The sequence below is a fragment of the Natator depressus genome, chromosome 10, assembly GCF_965152275.1.
Source record: "Natator depressus isolate rNatDep1 chromosome 10, rNatDep2.hap1, whole genome shotgun sequence".
Classification (NCBI taxonomy): domain Eukaryota; kingdom Metazoa; phylum Chordata; order Testudines; family Cheloniidae; genus Natator; species Natator depressus.
Genome location: NC_134243.1, coordinates 41924611 through 41940186, shown reverse-complemented (window position 1 = coordinate 41940186; position 15576 = coordinate 41924611).

Below are 15576 nucleotides of genomic sequence, written 5' to 3'. Positions count from 1 at the left end.
CAGGTGAGTAATCCCAATGGAGTGTCCTTGTTCTACCCCGTTGGTGTGTCTGTAGCCATCTGCTGTCTCTTGTTTTACACTGTAGATTGTAGTTCTTTGGGGCAGGGATGTCTTTTTGGGGGATGTGTGTGTACAGCATCTAGCACACTGTGGTCCTGGTCCATGTCTGAGACTCCTAGGCTCTATGGTAATATTGCTGCTACTACAATAACAATGAGCTGTGATAGTCGTGGGAGCCAATGCTGGGGTGGCACAGAGGAGGGGATGACAGGGTTTTTGTCTTGCTCACCCCCCCCCCCCAACTAGAATGCTTTCTAGAACCTCTTTTGTCAAAAGATCTCAAAGCAACTTTCCCAGCATTACTCAGATGAGCCTCCCAATCCCCCTGAGAGGCTGGGAACTGTTCTCAGCCTATCAGCTGTTGGGAGGGGGAGGGCTGGGCTATGTCCTGTTTTTGGATACGATTTAGCTCATTGTACCTAACGCATACTTATTGCTATATGTATTTTTGGATCATCCCCACCTTAGAGGGGCAAGCAGAGGGCTAGTTAGTCCTGTAAGTATGCGCTCACTCGTGTGAGCGAGGGCTCCATGTGCGAGTTATCCTTCAATGCTTGCCCAGCAGTAGGGGCCAGGGGCCCTCACCTCCTGCTTCAACCACTAGCAAACGCTTCCTCCCCCCTCCGCAGAACCACCCGCGCAAGGATGGCTTTGCCCTTTGGCAGTGGGATGGGCACCGCTGGAGTGAATGGCCAGGTCCATTTTTGGGGTTGTGTGTTGACTGAAAACTTGGCTGTGCTAGGCCGGGGAGAACAAAGGGTTGTTGTTCGGCCGCCAGGAACTGGCGTCTCACTGCCTGTCTGCGTACATAAATCTGTAGATTTAGGCTAGGCTGTGTGGAACGGCCGTGGGGCAGCAGCCTGTTTGTATTAGCAGCCGTGACTCTCCCCCATGATAAACGCATCCCTTGTTACCTGTCCATGCTGACTCTACCCTGGCTTCTCAGGCCCTGTGCAGTGACCTACTTGTCCAGGGTGCCGCTGGGCTCTTGCTATTGCTGAGGCATGTTTTTTAATAGCAACTCCTAAAGAACTGGCTCCTTCACAAGTGACTCACTCCTGGGACTGGTTGTCTCCTAGGAGACAGGTAGGGGTGAAAGTCTGAAGATCACAGTGGGGTAACTGGGGTGGGGCAGGGCTGTCTGGAGCGAGCCCCACCTCCAGCCCATCAGGAACGTTAATTGATTTCCAGCCTGCACCTTCTGTGTACCCCCCCTTTACCCCCCGGGCAAAGTGCGTTCCTGCTCCCAGTCCTTCACCTGGCCCCAGGACCCAGCAAAGGGAGCCAAATGGGGCAAGAGTGCATATCCTAGGGGGAGGAATGGACCCGAGCTGGGAGGGGAGTTACCAGCGGAAGGGGTATAGTGGGGGGAGCAGGAAAGGAATCTTCTTAGGGAGGGGGCTGCAGGTGGGGCGGTCAGCAGGAGGTTGCTGGAGAGACAAGTGGTGGCTGAGGCCTGGCTCTGTTGGGAGGAGAGAGAGAGAGGCCAGGAGATGGGGGGGGGCGGGGGGCGGGGAGGATTAAGCACATTTTATTCTTCATAAATTTCAGCTCCTCGGCGTGGTGTGGGAAGGGCAGATTAGCTCCTCAGCACTGCAAGGTTTAATGAGACTGTTAGTTAATAAAAGCAGATGGGAGGCATTTCCACTGTGTAACTGGCTGGCTGTCAACTGAGGGATCGGCTAATGGGATATTTTTTTTTAAGTCATACAGCCCAATCCGGAGTCCCAACCTGGGGCTGGGCACCACGGGCACCTGGCTGGCCCAGAGGGACGTGCTCCCCTGGCACTCTAGCCCAGCTGGAACAGGCATTTTGCTTCTTTAAAGTGTCTGATTTTATTCGACCTCTGAAAATATCTCTGGGTTCTGCTGTGTCTGTGGACACGGGACACTCAATGATCTGAGCAGAAGTCCATCAAATCGTTCTGTATCTCAGATCTGGAGAGAGAGAACTAGCCACTTGTCCTCCCACTATTTTCATCTCTTTTTTTGGAGGGCTTAAGCACATCAGAGGGATCTGATGGCTGAAGATGGAGGCCTGTCTCTTCCCCACCCGAAGAGGAGCATGGGAGCTGTGCTCTTCAGAGGGTTGGGTTTGAGATGTGCATTCCAGGGTAATTTCCCTTTAGGACATTGCCCCTTTTGCTAGGGAGGACTGTTGTCCAATGGAGTGTGCATCTGCACGGTGCCTTTGCCAGCAGTTTTCAGCACCGTCAGTAGGGTTGCCAACTTTCTAATCACACAAAACTGACTCCATTGCCCCACCCCTTCTCTGAGGCCCCACTCCCGCTCACTCCATCCCCTGCTCCCTCCATCGCTTGCCCTCCCCCAGCCTCACTCACTTTCACTGGGCAGGGGGTTGGGGTGTAGGAGGGGGTGAGGGCTCTGGCTGGGGGTGCAGGCTCTGGGGTGGGCCATAAATGAGGGGCTCAGGGTGCAGGAGGGGGCTCAGGGCTGGGGCAGAGGTGTTCGAAGTGTGGGAGGGGGCTCAGGGCTGGGGTTGGGGTGTGGGAGGGGGTGCGGGCTCCGGCTGGGGGTATGGGCTCTGGGGTGGGGCTGGGGATGAGGTTTTTGGGGTGCAGGAAGGGTTTCGGGGGTGGTGGGGTGCAGGCTCTAGGAGGGAGTTTAGGTGCAGGGCTCAGGGCTGGGTCAGGGGACTGGGAGGTGGGCTCTGGGAGGGAGTTTGGGTGCAGGAGGAGGTTCCAACCTGCAGGAGGGGGTTTGGGATGCAGAGTCCGGCTTGGCGGTGCTGACCTCAGGCAGCTTCCGGAAGTGGCCGGTGTGTCTGGCTCCTAGGTGGAGGGGTCAAGATGCCCGCAAGCACCGCCCCCACAAGCTCCCATTGGCTGTGGTTTCTGGCCAATGGGAGCTGCGGAGCCGGCACTCCGCATGGGGGCAGTGCGTGGAGCCCCTGTGGCTGCCCCTGTGCCTAGGCCGGACATGCTGGCCACTTCTGGGAGCCGCACAGAGCCAGGACAGGCATGAAGCCTGCTTTAGCCCCGCTGCACTGCCAACCGGACTTCTAGCAGCCCGGTCAGCTGTGCTGATCGGAGACCTCAGGGTCCCTTTTCGGCTGGGTGTTCTGGTCGAAAACCAGATGCCTGGCAACCCTAACCATCAGTATTGTGCCTTTGGCCCTTTCCACAACCATAATTGTATGAAAAAATCACTGGGGCAAGGTGGGGTCAAAATAAGTGTTTATAAATTTACCCAGCATGCAAGGCCTAGTTACACATACACACCACTGCTCTGGCTGGCTTCTAAAACTGAATACAGTGATCACCACTAACGGGCTCACTGATTTTCTAAAGGGGTATTACCCAGGTCCTGTACACTACATTCAGGGAATCAGGGCTGACAGGATACTTTGAATCCTGAGGCCTGTTGTGTGTTGTGCATGGGAAAACAAATGTGTGTCAGGAGCTGAACCCTTCTGTGCGTGCATCCACTTTGGAGAGGGAGGGTTTCTGCAGGTGTTGGGGAGAGAGAGGTCCCAGAGGGAGCCCTGCTACCCCTGAGGGGGAAAGTATTCCTGCAGAGGGGCCAGATCATGCCTGGGATGCCACTTCCATTCCCTAATGACTACCAGGATTTGGAAGTTGTGCACCCTGCCTGCTCTGCAGCACCCCAAGCCCCTCCCCACTCAACGGATTATTTGGAGGAAACTTGGAGATGCGTTCCCTGGCGCTCTGTGTGTCCCTCCATCTGTTTCACAGCAGGAGAGAAGGCTGTGGCTGGAGTGAGGACTTCAGGAGTGGAGCTCTGCAGAATCCAGGGGAGAGGAAACTCTTGCCTCAAATTAGTTAAGGGTCTTTTCCTTTTAACCCTTTGGTGGAAGGTCCTTGTAAAAATCTGAAAGAGAGAATCGTGTGCAGTAAATGTTAAAAACAGATGGTTTATGTGTGCGTGCATTGGAAAAAATAATCCCAACTAGACATACAAAATGATGGGGTCTGAATTAGCTGCTACCACTCAAAAAGGAGACCTTAGAGTCGTTGTTGCTAGTTCTATGAAAACCTGAGCTTTTTTGACTGCTGCTGTATATTCAGCAAACTGTTCGGAGCCATTAGGAAAGGGATAGATATTAAGACAGAAAATATCATAATGCCACTCTGTGAATCCATGAGATGCCCACACCTTGAATACTGTGTGCAGTTCTGGTCACCCCATCTCAATAAAGAAATATTAGAATTGGAAAAGGTACAAAGAAGGGCAATGAAAGTGAATGGGGTATGGAACAGCTTCCATATGAGGAGATCTTTAAACTACTTGACTGTTTAGCTTGGAAAGGAGATGATAGAGGTCTATAGATTTATAAAGGGTGTGGAGAAAGCAAATAGGGAAGTGTTATTTATCACTTCATGTAACCCAAGAACCAAGGGGTCACCCGATGAAATTAATATGCAGCACATTTAGGAAGTATTTCTTCATACAACACACAGTCAACCTGTGAAATTTGTTGCCATGGGATGTTGTGAAAGCCAAAAGTATAATGGGGTTCAAAAAAAGAATTAGACAAGTTCATGGAGGAATCATAGAATCATAGAATATCAGGGTTGGAAGGGACCTCAGGAGGTCATCTAGTCCAACCCCTTGCTCAAAGCAGGACCAATCCCCAATTAAATCATCCCAGCCAGGGCTTTGTCAAGCCTGACCTTAAAAACTTCTAAGGAAGGAGATTCTACCACCTCCCTAGGTAACGCATTCAAGTGTTTCACCACCCTCCTAGTGAAAAAGTTTTTCCTAATATCCAACCTAAACCTCCCCCACTGCAACTTGAGACCATTACTCCTTGTCCTGTCCTCTTCTACCACTGAGAATAGTCTAGAACCATCCTCTCTGGAACCACCTCTCAGGTAGTTGAAAGCAGTTATCAAATCCCCCCTCATTCTTCTCTTCTGCAGACTAAACAATCCCAGTTCCCTCAGCCTCTCCTCATAAGTCATGTGTTCCAGACCCCTAATAATTTTTGTTGCCCTTCGCTGGACTCTCTCCAATTTATCCACATCCTTCTTGTAGTGTGGGGCCCAAAACTGGACACAGTACTCCAGATGAGGCCTTACCAATGTCGAATAGAGGGGGGACAATCACATCCCTCGATCTGCTGGCTATGCCCCTACTTATACATCCCAAAATGCCATTGGCCTTCTTGGCAACAAGGGCACACTGCTGACTCATATCCAGCTTCTCGTCCACTGTCACCCCTAGGTCCTTTTCCACAGAACTGCTGCCTAGCCATTCGGTCCCTAGTCTGTAGCGGTGCATTGGGTTCTTCCGTCCTAAGTGCAGGACCCTGCACTTATCCTTATTGAACCTCATCAGATTTCTTTTCGCCCAATCCTCCAATTTGTCAAGGTCCCTCTGTATCCTATCCCTGCCCTCCAGCATATCTACCACTCCTCCTATTTAGTATCATCCGCAAATTTGCTGAGAGTGCAATCCACACCATCCTCCAGATCATTTATGAAGATATTGAACAAAACTGGCCCCAGGACCGACCCCTGGGGCACTCCACTTGACATCAGCTGCCAACTAGACATGGAGCCATTGATCACTACCCGTTGAGCCCGACAATCTAGCCAACTTTCTACCCACCTTATAGTGCATTCGTCCAGCCCACACTTTAACTTGCTGACAAGAATACTGTGGGAGACCGTGTCAAAAGCTTTGCTAAAGTCAAGAAACAATACATCCACTGCTTTCCTTTCATCCACAGAACCAGTAATCTCATCATAGAAGGCGATTAGATTAGTCAGGCATGACCTTCCCTTGGTGAATCCATGCTGACTGTTCCTGATCACTTTCCTCTCATGTAAGTGCTTCAGGATTGATTCTTTGAGGACCTGCTCCATGATTTTTCCGGGGACTGAGGTGAGGCTGACTGGCCTGTAGTTCCCAGGATCCTCCTTCTTCCCTTTTTTAAAGATTGGCACTACATTAGCCTTTTTCCAGTCATCTGGGACTTCCCCCGTTCGCCACGAGTTTTCAAAGATAATGGCCAATGGCTCTGCAATCACAGCCGCCAATTCCTTCCTCAGGAAAGATCCACCAATGGCCATTAGCCAAGACGATCAGGGACACAACCTCAAGCTCTGGGTGTCCCTAAACTTCTGACTGCCAGAAGCTGGAACTGGATGACAGGGGATGGATCACTCAAAATTGCCCAGTTCTGTTCATTCCCTCTGAGGTCTCTGTCACCGGCCACTGTCAGAAGACAGAATACTGGGCTAGAGGGAACATTGGTCTGAACCAGTATGGCCGTTCTTATGTTCTTTTGTGGGTGGATGTGGTAGCTGACTGGAGAATTTGCTTGGACTCTTTCAAAAATCTGTGGTGCTTCCTTGAGTGAACCATTGGAGACTTCAACTTTGCATGTTTTCTTTTTTTGATACTGAGGATTACAGTGCCTTTATAAAGACACCGTTTTCCCTAACGATTTTCAGACAAGGCTGTAAAAATTCTTCTTGTCATGTTAGAGGAGGCTAACCCTGAGGGGCATGCTTGTATGTAAAAGATTTTTCTCCTACTTGGAATATCTTTTTGTGGAAGACTACATGTTTCTTCTGCAGATACCACACCTTCGGCAAGACTCCCACCCCGTTGAGAATGTTACCATGATGCTCTCAAATCTGTGAGGTTCCTTTATAGCCAAATGTTGTTCTGACTGGATTTTTTATTTTAAAAGAAAAAAAAAAAGATACAGTGAATGGTTGTTTTGTTTGGTGACACTTCAGTTTACCTGCATATTATATTTTCAGGAGTTTCCTCTCCTGATGGCTTGAAGACAGGCCGGCAGGAGTGATGTCAAATCATGTACACAAGGGGCAACATGTTGGCTGCCTGGGTGAAATCCCGCTGGCCTCAGTAGGTAGCACTAGCATCCCTGGGATCGGCTCAGTGGTGTGATTAGCCACTGGCTGGAACATTTCAGTTTCTAACAGAGGGATGGATTCTCAGTTAAACTGATGTAAATCTGGAGTCAATTCAGTGGGGTTATTCTGGAATTAAACCAGTGTAACTGCGAATAGAGTCTCATCCAGAATTTTTGCCCCCTTTGTTGTGTCCTCCAGTACTGCAGCTCAGAAAAGCAGGGGCAACCAGAATTCCCTGAAACCAGCTGTGCGTTCCTGTTTCTCTCATTTAATAACCTTATTTGATCAGCCTAGATGGGCAGAAGCAGGATTTTCTTAAAGATCCAGGTCCCATTTCCTGGTTTATCCCAACCTTCTCCATCAGTTGTAGTTCCTGTCCTAAAGAGGAAATGCCCCAGCTGCTCTCTACAGGTCTGCACCCTTATTGGGTGGGTGGGTGTGCTGTGGGGGGACATCTGAGCTGAAGAGCGTGGGACACCACGGATTTTCTGCATCCTACTCTAGCATCCTTGCTGTCTTTGTGTAGCGCAGCTCCAGCTATTCCTTGCTGCAATGAAATGTGGCGTGCAAAGCAGCTTTCTCACTGAGAGAAAAGCTGCCAGGCTCCTGGTAGGAGACCAGCACTTCTGAAACTCTTCTGGCTTCCTTCTCTGGCAATGTCAAGTGTAAGAATTGCAGTGGTGCTCAGGCTCTCTTCCCACTATGCCTCCCACACTGTATCTTGGCCTGATGTTCTGGCTCCCCAGTTTCCCTGAGCACTGTCACAGATGGACCAATGCTACCTTTCCATAGTACATTCCCCCTGCTCCCCCTAATCCATTGATCCAGCTCTTCTCTCAAGGTGTACAAGATGTCTCACTCCTCTGTCCCCTTCAGTTTCACACACCTCGCTGCATGTCATGGAGGGCCCACTGACTTCCAGGCCCGCATCTCTCCTGGTCCAAAAGTGCCTCATTTTCTGCAAGATGCCATCCCTGTCTATAATTCTGTTCCATCGATGCCCATCACCAGCCGCCTTCTCATCTCTCCTTTCATGCTTCCCTTGGGAATATCCCAGAATTCCTTGACCTTGTTTCCTGATGTCCTCCCTGATTTCCCTCCTGGGCTCTGGCAGATCATTGTGTTGAGCTCTCTCTCCTAGTGCTGCTGCCTCCCCTGGATCTTCTCTGCTTGCCCATCCTGTCAGCTGATTTTCTTGCTCTCTCACTGGAGGCTTTGCTTACTGCCTCTGCTCACTATTTTGATACCTTTCACCTTGCACCTCATATCTATGGGGAGGACATACTTTGGGTGTTTACCAGAAAAGCAACCTGTTTGGTAGCCAAAAAGCATGCACTGGGTCTACCCGAAGATCCAGACCTAATTCTCATTAACAATGAAAACTCCTCAAAGCCCATCAGCACTGGGCTGAAGCTTGTTAGACAGAAGAATAAAATGAGGCACAGAGGCAAAGTGACTTGGCTAATATCATACAGTGAGACACTGGCAAAGCTAGGAGTAGAATCCAGTGTAAACCACACTCCCTCCACAGGGCCTGCGATAGACCGATAGTCCCACTTGCAAGACTTCATGAACATAAAATTCCTCATTGGAAACTGATATCCCTCCTGTTATGCAGTATGCAGGCTATTCCTGAGCATGGGCTTTCATTCAGGGAGCTGTCTGTAGCTCATCTCACATCTCCTTCACCAAATCTCAGCCCCCTCTTTATTTTGCCATCCCAGCATTACTCAGCACACTTGACAAGCCTTCCGTGAGCCAGGCCTTGCTGAATGGCTGGCCTTGCTGAGTTTCAGGGCATCTTAGGCCACAATCACCCAGGGATGGTAGGAATCTACTTTGGGTTTGGTTCTTGCTCTTACATTTTTAAGGCTAGAGTGCAGTTCTCTTTGTCTGTCTTGGCTGCATTGTCTGGGTTGTGAGTTGTTCTAGCTGTGGAGACTTTTGCTCTCTACACAACACTAATAATGGGAAGAAAGTACCCAGGCACGGCTGGTTCCCAATAACTGTACACAAACATGGAAGGCTTAGCTACACACATCCAGCTACTCTTGTGTTTTAGAAACCCAAAAAAGATTGTGAGGGTCACTGGTGGGGTCACAATGTATTTAAAGGGATACTGCTCTATTCCTATACACAGGGTACACTTCCTTTATCAGAATAATCAAACACCTCTGCCTGCAAGGGCTGGGACCAATCATTCAGTGGTTCAGAAATGCATCACTTAGCCTTCTGGGGGAACCTAAAGCAAGGTTCCCTCAAAGAAAAAGCCAGTCACATTCCACCGAGGGCCAGAAAGGGAAACTGCTTTATTTCCATCAGATGCTTAGACAAAGAAAATTCTAGCATTCGGCTCCATGAGGAAGGGGCAGAGACCTGAGAGCTGTATGCAGCCCCAGTTATGTCCCATGAGTTAATTATACAACCCACCATTCCTTAATGCACTCTGTCTGGTACGAGCGTATGTTCTGGCTCCCCTAGTGGTAGCTCTTTAGAGCAGCAGCAGCCAAAGACCAGCTCCATTTCAATTATGATTTGTTAATGTTCCCTCTGGCTTTATTCCTAGCAGACATGTCTTGGCATTGTGAAGGGAAGCTGATATTGAACATATGGCGTACTGTAGAGCACTAATCTTCCCAGAACTCTTGCACTTTGAGGCAAAGCAGATTGTAGGATAGAAGTTGGCATGTCCGTCAAGTGTCTCTTTAAAGCATACTTGATAGTGTGGAAAGCCATTGCACCCATTTAGGAAAATTAAACCTTTGCATGTGAAGTGCACTTGAGGTTGTCAGGTTAGTCCTAGCTATAAAGCTGTGTAGCCCTTTAAGGGTTTCACACACCCCTTTTATAATCAGTAATGCTATGTTTTTGGGCCTCTCTTGTAGGGTTCAGTGACTGACAGATAAGCAGCCCCCCTTCCCTCTGGAGAATGGCTTCTAAGGATTAGAAAAAAGAAAGGGAGTACTTGTGGCACCTTAGAGACTAACCAATTTATTTGAGCATAAGCTTTTGTGAGCTTACAATGTGTAAGGAGATTGATCACTTTAGATAAGCTATTACCAGCAGGAGAGTGGGGTGGGAGGAGGTATTTTTTCATGCTTTGTGTGTATATAATAAGGTCTTCTACACTTTCCACAGTATGCATCCGATGAAGTGAGCTGTAGCTCATGAAAGCTTATGCTCAAATAAATTGGTTAGTCTCTAAGGTGCCACAAGTACTCCTTTTCTTTTTGCGAATACAGACTAACACGGCTGTTACTCTGAAACCTGTTCTAAGGATTAGAGTTATAGGGACACTGGTTGGGTCTTCTGTATAAAGCTTCAGTTATGGATGCAGTGGGAAATGTGAGGGATTTGCTTGAAGGTTAGGGTTAGTATGGTCTAGTTGATAGAGTGCTGGCCTGGAACTCGGGGGACATGGGTTCTAGTCCTGACTCTGCTGCTGGGTGAACTTGGGCAAGTCACATCACCAGTCTGTGCCTCTTTTTCCCCAGCTGTAAAAGGGGGACAGTGATGGTGCTCTGTCTTGTAAAACATTCTGCATTGTGTGGATGAAAAATGCTAAATAAGGTCCTCAAACTGAATTACATTGTCCCTATGATGGGTTGGACAACAGAAACTCCCTTAGGGCTGCCAACTGATGTGCCAAGACTACTTCTGCCCCTGCTTTCCCTGCCAGCTTTGGACTCCAGCACCCTGTCTTGTTGAGCCAGACATGCCAGGCTGCTCCAACACGGACCCAGGGTCTCAACCACGTGCCCCAAAGCTGCAGACTTAACTGAAAGCAGTTTAAGAAATGTTCCTGTCTTTACCACTCAGCTGCCCAACTCCCAATGGGGTCCAAACCCCAAATAAATCCATTTTACCCTGTATAAAGCTTATACAGGGTAAACGCATAAATTGTTCACCCTCTATAACACTGATAGAGAGAGATGCACAGCTGTTTGCCCCCCCCCCCCCAGGTATTAATACATACTCTGGGTTAATTAATAAGTAAAAAGTGATTTTATTCAATACAGAAAGTAGGATTTAAGTGGTTCCAGGTAATAACAGACAGAACAAAGTGAATTACCAAGCAAAATAAAATAAAACATGCCAGTCTAAGCCTAATACAGTAATAAAACTGAATACAGATAAAATCTCACCCTCAGATGTTTCAATAAGTTTTTCACAGACCGGATGCCTTCCTAGTCTGGGCACAATCCTTTCCCCTGGTACAGCCCTTGTTCCAGCCCAGGTGGTAGCTAGGGAATTTCTCATGATGGCTGCCTCCTTTGTTCTGTTCCACCCCCATATATATCTTTTGCATAAGGCAGGAATCCTTTGTCCCTCTGGGTTCCCATCCCTCCTTCTCAATGGAAAAACACCAGGTTAAAGATGGATTCCAGTTTAGGTGACATGATCACATGTCACTGTAAGACCCCATTACCCGCTTGCCAACACACACGTATATAGGAGGACTTACAAGTAAAACAGAGCCATCTACAGGCAATTGTCCTGGTTAATGGGAGCCATTAAGATTCCAAACCACCATTAATGGCCCACACTTTGCATAACTACAATAGGACCTCAGAGTTATACTTCATATTTCTAGTTTCAGATACAAGAGCGATACATTTACAAATAGGATGACCACACTCAGTAGATTATAAACTTTGTAATGATACCTTACAAGAGACCTTTTGCATGAAGCATATTCCAGTTACATTATATTCACACTCATCATATGATTTTATAAAAATATGTTAGAGTGCAACGTCATAGTCCCTAAATAAAGGGGCAATATCTGACTTTATTATATGATTGAGCCCCGCAGGGACACTGGAATTGTTTAGGAAGCCACAATACTTTTATTATACTCCTTCATACCTGCAGGCCCCACGCTGTTATGGGAATTTGAGATGCTCAGTGTATCTATTCTGATGGAAGAGACCATGTTTCTTACTGTTGTCTGTTTGCCATAGATCTATTCTATTTGTATCCAGGCCCTGCTGGTTTCTCCATAATGTTCTGTTAATGATTATGATCCCGTATATTGCACCTTTCCTCCAAGTAGACTGAAAAGCACTTCATAAACCATATATGCAGTATGCTGGAATCACCTTGCCTGTCACTAAAGTGCAGCCATCTCTGGGGTGCGGCACAGCAGCTGTTTAACACCACAGAGGAAAACTACACAGCAGGTGAGGATAGGAAATGAAGATTACTGTGCCTGGTTGAAACTACAGGGGAATTCAGAAAAGCTGCATATGACTGACACTTCCTGGAGGTACCCAGGGCTGAGAGGCACCTTGCTACCACCTGCCCTTAGTTTGAGGAAGCAGTGTCTGTGCCAGCCAGGAGTCAGCTCCATGCATCCACTGGCCATGGGCAACATAAGCCCTCCCCTCTAGGCCTCACAGGTCCCGCTCTCTGTACAGGTTAGTGATAGGCCTACCCCAACCTCCGAGCATCTCCTTGGAATTTCCAGCCCCATGTTCACTGGGCATTCCCAGTATTCACGGAGTCGCTGCTTCCAAAGAAGCAGCACGTTCCAGCTAACCAGTTTGTCACGAGCAGGACATAGGCAGTCTGACCTAGTGGTCAAAGCAGGAGTTGGGCATCGGGCCAGGTCACATATCAGGAAGTCAGAGTCCAAGAGGGCAAAGTCAGAGCTGAGCATCAGGAGGCAGGCAGGGTTAGGTTAGCAGGAGATCAGAGGCAGGAGACAAACTTGGGAGCAGAACCACAGATTGATAACTAGAGTTGGGGTGGGCCAGGATACCGGGAAGTCAAGCCAAAGGAACAGGAACCACAAGGCACATGGTCCAGTGCAGGGTGGATCCCAGTTGCATGGACATGTTCCTGTGCTGGGTTTATATAGGAGCTGTGGACCCCCCAGCTTCCTGCCAATCAGGTTCCAGGACCGGAGTCCTCTGAGGTTTCAGCTTCTGCTTTAGCTACTGTTAGCAGTTTGCAGGTTGGAGTTTTCTGGCTCCTCAGTCCTGTGGACGCAGGTTCACCACCGTGCCATGTGACACACAGCACTTCGGTATGTTTGTGACATTGCACTCCATATGTTTATGGAAATATGCTTGAGTATAAATATAATGTAACTGGAATATGGTTTATGCAAAAGTTCCCTTGTAAGGTACCATTACAAAGCTTATAATCTACTGAGTGTGTTCATCCTATTTGTATAAATGTATCAGTCTTTTATCTGAAGCTAGAAATATGAAATATTACTCTGAAGTCCTTTTGTAACTATGCAACTATGGTGGCTTGGAATCTTGATGGCTCCCATTAACTAGGACAATTGGTTGTAAATGGCTCTGTTTACTTGTAAGCCTTCCTGTATATATGTGTGTGCCAGCCAGTAGATAATGAAGTCTCACAGGACATGTGAACATGTCACATGATACTGGAATCCATCTTAAACCTGGTGCTTTTCCATTTAGAAGGAAGGGTGGGAACCCAGCGAGAGACAAAGGATTTCCGCGTGTGCCAAAGCTCTAAAAGGGGGTGGAACAGAATAAAGGGGGCTGCAGTCATGAGAAAACCCCGAGTTACTGCCTGAGCTGGAACTAACAAGAACTGTACCAGGGGAAAGGATTAGGCCAAGACTAAGAAGGAGTCTAGTGTCTGAAAGAAGCTTATTGGAACACCTCTGACGGTGAGATTTACCTGTATTCAGTTTCTTAAATGTATTAGGCCTAGACTTGCATGTTTTTGTTTTATTTTGCTTGGTAACTTACTTTGTTCTGTCTGTCACTACTTGAAACTACTTAAATCCTACCTTTTATACTTAATAAAATCACTTTTGTTTATTAATTAACCTAGAGTAAGTGATTAATATCTGGGGGAGCAAACAGCTGTGCATACCTCTCTATCAGACAATTTGAGTTTGCCCTGTATAAGCTTTATACAGAGTAAAATGGATTTATTTGGGGTTTGGATCCCATTAGGAGCTGGGTTTCTGGGTGCTGGAGATAAGTGACTTGTTGAGCAGTTTTTGGTTAAAGTCTGCAGCTTTGGGAGCATGGACCAGACCTGGGTCTGTGGTGCAGCAGACTAGCATGTCTGGCTCAACAATGCAGCTGGAGTCCCAAGCTGGCAGTGGAAAACGGGCTCAGAGGTAATTCCAGCACATCAGGTGACAGTCCCAAGGGGGTCTCTGTGACCGAACCCATCACAATATTTAGAGTGAAAACAAGAAAAAGTTTACTGAACAAAGCCCAGAGATTCATGTAATAACCAGTAGAAGTATTGTGACAAAATAGCTACATATAAAATCATGACCCACATTTCATGTCTTATAGAGCAATGCACACCCAAGGTCCTTCCAGTGTTTTACAGCCAGGCTGGGCTGTGACCTTACATTCCTGGGACAAGTCACGCTGTCAGCTTACAAAGATGATGATGACCAGTGAGCTACTGGCTTTCAGTGGAGACCTCACATGCTGCCCTTTGGTGAACTATTCTGCATATGTCTAACTCAGGGGATTCCTCTAAGACTCTATGTGCCCCCTCTGCCAGCTGGCACCTAGCCCCTTTATCTTAACAACTCTCAATGACTTGCCCAGGTCTTGGTGGGAAAAGTCTTTGAAGAGGATTCCCTACTGTCTCCCAAGAGCCTCTCCAGATGCTGAGGCTTCCATGCCAGGGCTGCTTGTTCCTGGGATTTACTTTCCTCCAGATCTTGAAGCCCACTCTCCTCTCTGGGCCTAGGTCTCTGGGCTAGTACATCTCTCCATCTCTGTGGCATCTGCTCGAAACAAAGTAATTTCTGCTGTATTTTCTTTTATTTTGCAATGACCTAATTTAGTTAATTTTGCATTACAGCCTCTTTCAAAGTCTTTTGTCATCAAAGCTTCCCGACCCTTACACTGGGTGGAGGTGGATCATTAGCCTTTCTAAGGTCAAGGCTAGGGGAGATGTTTCCTTCACTTGAGGACTAGCATCGCTTGCAAATTAATCTTTTGGACTCCCCATTCAAGATTAAAACCACAGGCAGCTGGGAGAGCATTAATGTAATGCTCATTCAAAGGGAAGAGTTTGTTCATTTTAAACAAGTACCATCCGTGCTCCTAATGCAACAAAGTGACTGGCATCGTCCTCCCCAGCAATCAGCCCCCTCCACTCTCAGCATGGACTGCAGCCAGTCCCATGCCAACTTGCAAGCTGGTGGGGTGGGACATGAAGTAAAGAGCCTTCTGGGCCCCTGTATTGGTGCTGGACACAATCAGGCTCCTGCACTCAGGAAAAAATGGAAAACGAAGTCCAGACTGTGCTCAGTCTCTATGCTGACACCCCTCGGACGGTCAGGACAGCGATGCCTGCCTCCTTCACGTGACCCATGCCCCAGCCCCTGTACTGGCCAGTGGAACCTAAAGGGCAAGGACCATATCCTGGCAAAGGGTGGAGCAGCAGCCATGCGTCTCCTGTACTCCCTGGCAACCCTGGGTCCAAGTCTGGCATATTGCCTCTGGGAGCTGCTGTTTGGAGCAGTGCACCTCTGCACCACCCACAAGGCCAGGATCTACTTTGAAGGCTCTACATTTATCCCTAAAGGGTGACCTGTGTGAACAGGACAGCACCAGGGAGGGTGGGGGATGACTATGACTGTTACTTCAGTAGCACCAAAGTGCTCACAGTTTAGGGACAA